The following is a 9524-nucleotide window of genomic DNA, read 5'->3' as shown; positions in this document are numbered from 1 at the left end:
AAGGGAAGGGGGCAGCTTTAACTCTCATGAATGCACACTGTTTTACAAATAAAAACACAATTAAAAAATATATATATTTATATGATAATCATAAATCAAATTGAAGAGGGTGTTTTTCCCCTCTCAACAAATACACTTAAAATATATGTCAACACAAATAATTGTATCTCAGGAAAGGTGAGTACATTATAACCACGTAAAAACAATATGAATACAAAAAGTAGATGGCTTTTCTCTAGTGCTTGAGATATAATAAAGGTGAAGATATTTAAACAGAATTTGAAGATTGTTTTATTCTCTCGTGAATGCATGCACAAAATGAAAAAAAAAGAGCAGTTTAAAACGATGCACAGAAAGGCGAAAAAAAATGTTGGTAACTTGTTCAAATGAGTTCACACTACTTTTTTTAAACATGAAATAACCCCCCAAAAATGTTCTTAAACATAATGATGCACTTGAAGTGGAAAAAAACAATGAATATACACTTTAAAATGATGCTGGCAAACGCAGGCAAAGAAATAGAAAAGTAGATGCTCTTTTTTTTTTTTTTTAAATGCATTAATGCACACAATGTATTTATCAACTTTAAAATACATGCAAAATTAGGAAAGAAAATTTGTGAGATTTGGATGGCATTTTTTTTTTTTTTTTTTACTAAATACAAAAACACTAAAAGTGATGCACACAAAGAAAAAGGCAAACTTTAAGAAGTGGCAGAGGGAAAAACAATTCAAACTACGACAAAAACACTTAAAATGATGAAAATTAAGAAAAAGGATGCAGTGGTGAAACCAAGGGCGTAGGTCCGCATAGGGACGGTAGGGACAAAACACTACCAACTTTTCAGGATGCTCAAATTGTCCCTACCAACTTTTAAGCAACATTATTTGCGTTATATAATGACTTCAGTTATATAGGTCATTTACACTGTCTTCCCAAATGTTTTAATTATTGTAATTGACTTAACCATTATTAAGTGAATTATTTTCATTATGTTCAGACTTACATGTAGCTCTTTTCATTTGCTGAATGTGCCGGTCCATTCCCCCCCTCCAAAACGCACATTTGATTGGCTGATGAGTTGACCCCCCCCAGACACACACAAATCATATATTAGAGATATTAGCGATATTAAAAGTTATTTTTTTCAGCCAGCAGTAGCCACTTTGAGAAATGTAAAAAGACGTCAACGTTGTGGAAGTGGGGAACACACCACAAATTTTGCTACTGAAAGTCGGACCTGCATCAGAGTTAGCATAACATTTAACTGTGTGAACTTGCTGACCTGCGAAACTCATGTAGGAAGCCGCTTAGAGAGGTATGTTTTCTACTGTTAACGTTAAATTAACTGTTAGAAATGCAGTGAACCGAGGTTTTCCCCCTTCTCCACCAATTTGACTTTTTTAAAATTCATTTAATTTAGTTTAAATTTTTGGTCTTAAAGCAGCTTACAAGGGAACTTTCATATTTTTTGTTGAGTTTGGGTGTGCTTGTGGACAAAAGCGGTAGTGTTTTACCTGAAGAACAGCTCCATTTTTATTTATTTTTGTCATTCCCTGACAAAGAAGTTTTTTCAGTTATATTTAATTTCTTTATTTAGACAATGTTGAATGATTTTAAAACGAATGTTAATTTCTTTTTTTTTTTTAATCCTGGATCGTTAAGAGATTATTAACAAGCTTGTATTCGTTGTGTATGTTAGTATAATTTAAGTCATGTTCAATAATGCAATTTAAATTTGCTCATAAAATCCGGACATTTTTTCTGGAAGTTTTCAAAATGTTTCTTTAGTAGTTTTTGAAAACAAAGGTTTGAATTGAACGGTGTAGGCTGAACCAATACACATTAAAGTTACTAAGTCATTACAGATGTGTTTTGCATTGATCATTATGAATGTCCCGTCCCCAGCAAAAAGTGTACATGAAGGTTATGCCATTTGGTCCCTACCAATGTTGAGACCAAACCTACGCCCTTGGGTGAAAAAAACACTGTTCAAAATAAAATGCATATAAATAAAAAATTAAATCGAAATACACGTGCAGTGGGGGATGGATTCCATTTCCTTTAGTAAATTATCACACATACACCATTAAAGCAATACAAAGAGGGAGGGAAAAAGTTTAAGTAGAAGAACTGAGTGGCTTGTACTACATGCAAACAACTAATAACAAGTTGTTTTTTAAAAAAAAAAACAAATTCCCACAAAGCAAAATCAACTGATGCACGTGAACTTTTTGTCCGAATCAAGAATTACTTTCCAAAGCGGTGGCTTCTGTTGTTCCCCTGAGTGCATTTGCTATTCATGTGCCTGTAATGTTATTTAGTGTGAGGGGTAAGAGCGGGAATAACAAGAATAGAAACACGCTCATGTGTTTTTTGTTTTTTTTATATACTTTTGGATGAGGAGAGAGGATTGGTGGGCATGAAAAGGTAGTGGGGGGTTGTTTTACTGCATTGTTCCCATGCAAAGCTGCTTTGACGGGCTGCACTTGTTGAGGTAAAACGGTTTAATATTCATGGGTGTTGTTGTGTGTGCCCCCCGTTCCCCCCCTTATTGGTATTGTGACAACGTTTAGATGAGTATATACGAGCCCCCTATTTTTCAGGCTTGATGGAGTGCAGCTAAACGTGCAGTTTTCCTTCTTTTTATTTAGGACATCTTTATTCCATTCGCTGCTTCGTGCTTTCAGGCCCCCCCTTCAGCACCCCCGCCATTATTTTTTTTTTCCACCCAAAGTGATGTCAGTGTCCCTGAAAAGTGTCGCAAATCAATCTTTCATGGGGGCTTTTGAGGGCAATTTGACATCCATGCACGCCTCCTTTCACTGCAGCAGCTACAAGGAGGATTGGAAGAAAAATGGGAATTTTTCTTTTTTTTAAAAGAAGAGAGCGGTGGTGGGGGGGGTGACGGGTTTGAATATGGAGGTATAGATGGCAAGTAGATCCAAAAAGAGGCAAGGTGAGTGACAGGGCACGTAAAAAGATTACTGCGCAAACAGCTGCTTTTTTATGAGCCTCTCCTTTTTTTCCCAGATGAAATTTGGGCACCCCCTCACTTTGCAGCCCCCTCCCTGGTCTATTCCCTTTCTCATCTAGATTGATTTACATTGATGGCATTCATCAGGAATAAAAAAAAAAAATCAGGGCGGGGCTGGGCTCTTTATTAAAGAGGAATTAAAGGCCCTGAATTGGGCTCAGGCATGGATTTGATTTGCTTATTTATGCATTAACCTCGGCTGCTGGTTGTGTCATCCCCCCGTTCAGGCGGCCCCATTGTCAGGGGACAGGGGGGCTTTCTTTTGGCCATTTAAAGCCTATCAATTTCGTGTGGATGATTGACAATTATTGCACAAAGACGCACGCTAATTGTAGCGTTTCAAAGAGCTGCTGGGAAAGCTATCAAAGAGAAGGGTGAGAAGAAGAAGGGGAAAAAAAGCAGGATGAATGCAGATTTGCTACTCTTTAAGAACAACAAAACGTGCTGGAATACATTAGAACTTTCAATGAATAATCATTTATATACATCGGGCACGCTTGCACACATCCAAAGGGGTCAAATTGGGCCTATATGTGACCCCGTTTCGATGCATGGTATCCAGGCTGAGAAAATACAGTGGGGCCTTGAGATTTTTAAGATACGAGCAGTCATCGGAACAATATTTCAAGTTGTTTAAGTGTGTCAGTGACGATGATAGACGTTCAATTATGGTTCTTTTTTAATTCTTCTAGTGCAGTGCATAGACTTCGCTATCAGTTGACGGGACAAGGGGCTCTGGGATCGATCCGTAGGGGGCCTATTTTCAAACATTAAAATTCAAATATTTTCAAAACCAAAGCTGCTAGCGACCTAAAACCAAAACAGGCACCTCTTTTAGGCATATATGAGTCTGCATGAGCAGGAACATAAAACAATTCAAAGTCGTTCCCTAATAAAATCCCGATTGTTTTTTAATACTCGCGTAATTTCCGGACTACAAGCCGCTACTTTTTTCCCTTATTTTGGGTCCTGCGGCGTGTGCAATGATGCGGCCAATTTGTGTATTTTTCTGACGGCCGCCAGGGGCGCTCGAGCATGGAATGTGGGAGTGAGACACGTGGAATATACAGTGGGGAGAACAAGTATTTGATACACTCACAATGGGAAAACCCATTGGCAGTGTATCAAATACTTGTTCTCCCCACTGTATGTGTGAAGGAAGATGCCAGTTTGCACTATTACCGGTAGTTTAACTTTGTGCGTTGTGCATCCGCCTTTGTGCATGAGTAGAATTGGCATACCTGCTTCATGGAAAATGCTCGAAGAAATTAAATTGGCCATCCGAGTTGTATGGGAAGCTTTGATGACGAGCGGCGAGAGACCGTTTGCCAAGACTCGCCGCATGCAAAGAGCAGCTTTTCCACAGGTTTGCCGGGGGAGCCTGGCAGCGTGAAGCGCTGTGAAAGAGTCCGCCATCACCAACGGGTTTTGAAGGGGCCATTCTGCTGCGTTACGAGGAGGACAGCACGAGCTAGGAGTGAATTTGCCTCGACATTGAAGGCGACAACGAAGGAGAGACAGTAAGTGTGTGGCGAAGTGCATCTGAGCGTCTTCATATCCGACACTGAGGGTGAAGACTTCCATGGTTTGAATGCACAGGAGGAAGATGACGATTGCTAACAAAGACTTTTATGTTTTTATTAACCAGCACAATTAGTGCTGCACCGCCATGCTGATACTATGTAACTTCCGTGCCGCTGCTATATAAATGCCGTGTTTGCCAGCGCTGTTTGGAACGAAAAGTTAAGGTGTGTTATTAAAATTTTGAAAACTGTATATTTCTTTGTCAATGTCTCTTGTTACTAAGTGGGCACACGCGGCTTATAGGCAGGAGAGGCTTATGTATGTACAAAATGGTTTTTCCTTTAAAAATGTACTGGGTGAGGCTTGTAATCAGGGGCGCCCAATAGTCCAGAAATTACGGTAGTAAAACAAAACTTAAATTTGCAATAAAATTCTCATATTTTACGCTAGATGCACAAGTCTCCAAATGCAGAGATAATAACTAGAGCTGTCAAACGATTAAAATTTTTAATCGAGTTAATCACAGCTTAAAAATTAATTAATCATAATTAATCACAATTCAAACCATCTATAAAATATGCCATATTTTTCTGTAAATTATTGTTGGAATGGAAAGATAAGACACAAGACGGATAGATACATTCAACATACTGTACGTATGTATTTGTTTATTATAACAATAAATCAACAAGATTGCATTAACATTAACATTCTGTTAAAGCGATCCATGGATAGAAAGACTTGTAGTTCTTAAAAGATGAATGTTAGTACAAGTTACAGAAATTTTATATCAAAACCCCTTTTAAGGTTTTCGTTTTAATAAAATTTGTAAAATTTAATCAAAAAATAAACTAGTAGCTCGCCATTGTTAATGTCAATAATTACACAATGCTTATGGTGCTTAAACCCATAAAAATCAGTCGCGACCAAGCACCAGCAGAGGGCGACAAAACACCAAAAAACATAAGTAACAAGTGGCCATGACACTGTGCTGTCATTTTAATCTGTTTGAGCGGGGCATGTGCGTTAAATGCGTCAAATATTTTAACGTGATTAATTTAAAAAATTAATTACCGCCAGTTAACGCGATAATTTTGACAGCCCTAATAATAACCTATATTTTCAGGATCAATAGCAATATTTAACATATCATATAAGTTTTTGCCCAAAATAGCAACTGTATTATTTTTTCATTTAGTGCTAGTTTTCAACGGCTAATGAATCACTCAATTTTCACATCAGAAACTTAATATTTCAGGAAAGCATGCCGAATCAGCTTACTCAACAAAAGCAAAATTTTCATTTTTCTATATACAATCACAACTTATTTAGGTTTAATTCCGCTATTGTGTAGAAATACACAATCCAATGTGGCGGCCATCACAAAACGAGCTTTTTAAGTTGAAAAGTCTTGTAAATAAATGCTTAAATCGCGGATTTTCTATAGATATGAATGTAAAACAGTCTACATTCTTGGTTAAAAGCAAAATACGGGCAGTTTTACGTAAATATTTCAAGCAAAAGTTACGGTATTGTGGCGGCCATCGCGAAACAAGGAACTTTTAAGTTAAAAATTCTTGTAAATGAGTCTTAAATACTGGAATTTCTATAGATATGAAAGTAAAACAGTCTTGATTCTTGGTTAAAAGCAAAAAAAAATAAAAATAAAAAATTTAAAAAGGGGGCAGTTATCATTCATTTTAGGTAAATATTTCAGGCCAAAGTTACACTATTTTCATCCAGTGATTTTTTTTTTCAAAGTGCATGCATTGTGCTATTGAAGATAATAATTACCTTGAATCCTTGACCAAATCACTCTTGAGACACTCCTGCCTGCTTGTATGCACTAAAACCTTCGTCCTATTTCCACCTATAACCGGCGTTAGAACGCAGCGTGTTTGAATTTATTACGGAGAAAGCGATACTCAATGTTCTGCCTGGGTTGGCCCCCTACGGGAAAGCGTGGCGCAATGTCTGTAGGAGCTGTCAACTGATGGTGGAGTCTATGTGCAGTGGTTCCTAAAGTTGCTAAAGGTACCGACGAGTTTCACACGTGCATTAACCGAACCCTTTGGAATTAGAAAAATCTTTTTTTTTCTTTCCCCAAATTCAAAATCGATATATCTAAGCTAGCAAGCTAAAACCCAAGTGAATTTCCATTCAAATTTCTTCTCATTTAGACAGCATGTTATTAAACAGGTCAAAGTTTTTATGCCTACAGCATCATCAGACCACTAAACCAAGACTGGCTCAATGCGCCTATCTTAGAATTTTTCATTCACTTGTGGAGGAATATATCTTACACTCAACATTAAACCTGCTTAGTTGCACTAAACTTGACTTAGCAGTTTCTGTTATTTTACATCTAAAAGTATATCAAATTTAATGAAACACCTGCATAAAATGATCGACAAATTTGTACACAGTCATTACGTTAGAAAAAACATGAATCTTCTCACAAATCCAATATACAGTATTAATTTACAACAAATAATTTTGCATTTTGATTTGAAAAACACTACTCCTATCCTGCTACTTTGGGGTACACAAATGTCATTTTCCTTTTTATTCAACTTATTAGATTTATTATTTTTTTGCCAGCAATGCCAAGAGTAGCTCTACCAATTTCACCTATGAGACATCCCAACAATAATCACATGACTACATTATACCCAATCAGACTCAAGCTTGCCAATTACTCAATCACGTGGCGTCTTTAAAGCATTGTAAAATGTAGTATTTGACACAGAGCGCTGCCCTCAACATGACTCGAAAGCGCGGATTTAAGCCTCTCTCCCAGTTTTCATTTGGCACCGTTGGCCACGGAAAACCAGAGATATGATCCTTTTAATTTCATAATAGTAGCCATGAAGGAACTACAGTATTCACGATTCAAACTAGGAACTATTTTCTCCACTAGAGGGAACTCAGGCTCTTTGGAAAAATAATGCTTCATTTCTGTCTTTTTTTTTTTTTTTTTTTTTTAAATTTCTCTCTCGCCGGAATTAAATGATTTTTTTTTTTTTTTTTATTACTTTGGCCTAATGCGGTAATGTAACAGGTTCTTGTACAGTATCATTATAACAACAGTTCATATAGATAAGTTTGTTTTGAGAGAAAAAAACCCATTGTTTAAAAAAAACAAATAAAGCAGTTACTCACAATGTTAATCATTACTTGAGTATTCTTTTCACTGGATACTCTTTTACTTGTACTTTAGTACATTTTTTGAATGACTACTTTTATTTTTTTACTTGAGTAATATTATTTTGAGGGAACGCTACTCTTACTTGAGCAAAATTTTTGGCGACTCTACCTACCTCTGCCCTTAAGTCTGTTGTATGTCCTCATGCCAAGTGAGAGTCAACCTTCCACTGAGCAAACCAGTTTCTCCTACCATCAGACAGGACTACCAGTTGAAAGAACTGGAATAGAGCCTGTAAATTGGGGACTAACCAGTCCAAAACGCCACTTTGCCTAGATTTAGTCAGCCTCCAAAAATAGGGCCCTGCATGTCTTCACCTCTCTAATCTTTGCAAGTTGGAGAACTTGCACAATTGGTGGTTGACTAAATACTTATTTGCCCCACTGTATGACCATTTCGACATACAATACAGGTTCTTGAACAAATTAAATTTGTATGTTGAGGTACCACTAGTGTATGTTTTAGGTACACAACTGTAACAAACTGCAGCGGGGGAAAAAGCGACCATGAAAAAACATAAAAGCATATGCAAAAAAGTCAAGAAATCACAATGAAGATAGCTCAATCACGTTGGATGAACAAATTTCTTATGCAATTTATCTTAAAATAAAACAAACTGCAGCGGGGAAAAAAGCGACCATGAAAAAACATAAAAGCATATGCAAAAAAGTCAAGAAATCACAATGAAGATAGCTCAATCACGTTGGATGAACAAATTTCTTATGCAATTTATCTTAAAATAAAACAATTTGTCTGCAACTTGTGCCGCACAACTGATTTGCAAAAAGAAAGGATTTGAGATAGTTTCTTTTTCACTTTGTTGAAAACAATCTTTTATATGATTATAATATTGCGATGGCCATGTTAAAATTGGAGGGGGAAAAACATTTGCATATGCTTTTTGCCCCCTATTTAATAAATTTCCAACGTATTGGATCAGGACTCAATATAGGCAATTCCCCAAAATCAGGTGAGTCGGACTCACATGTAAACTATGTGATCGAGATCACCAATCTATTTGAAGTGGGATGGCTGGCAGCGAATGAACATTCGTTCATGAAATGTGCAGTTTCATGAACACAGCACAACGCTAATGCATGTGCTAACTGCACGTTTTTTTTTGTTTTTTGTTTTGCTTTTAACCAAGAATCAAGACTGTTCTACATCCGTATCTATAAAGAATTCAGGGAATTAAGAATTTATTCACAAGAATTTCAACGTGAAAAGCTCTGTTGTGGTAAGGTGGCGCCACAGTGAACTTAAAGACGAGCAGCACATTCGACATATTTACGTAAAATAAATGCTAACTGCACGTTTTTTTTTTTTTTTTTTTTGTGCTTTTAACTAAGAATTGAGGCTGTTTTACGTTCATATCTATAAAGAATTCAGGGATTTAAGCATTTATTAACGAGAATTTTCAACAAAAAAAGCTCTTTGTCTGTGATTCCACTCGGTCAGCTTTGATGGCCTCGCCAACAATGCAGGCCCCCTATTTTTTGGCCCCGCGCCCCATCAATTACATTATAAGGTTCAGACTTTTATTAGGCCTAATCTTCGAGTTTGGGGGTTTAATTAGTCGTTGGAGTTGATTTCAACTAATTCCATGCAGTTAGTAAAGTGTTGGCTATGTTTTCAGGATAAAGTTATTAAAACTTACCATTGTATATCAATAACTGTAGTATGAACAGCAACATTTGTAATCCAGCAGTGCCGTAGGTAACAGGCTGCAGAGCGGAATGATATTTTTTCCACCAGTGT

This window comes from Corythoichthys intestinalis, chromosome 17, assembly GCF_030265065.1.
Source record: "Corythoichthys intestinalis isolate RoL2023-P3 chromosome 17, ASM3026506v1, whole genome shotgun sequence".
In the NCBI taxonomy this organism is placed as follows: Eukaryota; Metazoa; Chordata; class Actinopteri; order Syngnathiformes; family Syngnathidae; genus Corythoichthys; species Corythoichthys intestinalis.
The sequence above is the reverse complement of the archived record's forward strand: the minus strand, read 5'-3'. Positions refer to the sequence as shown.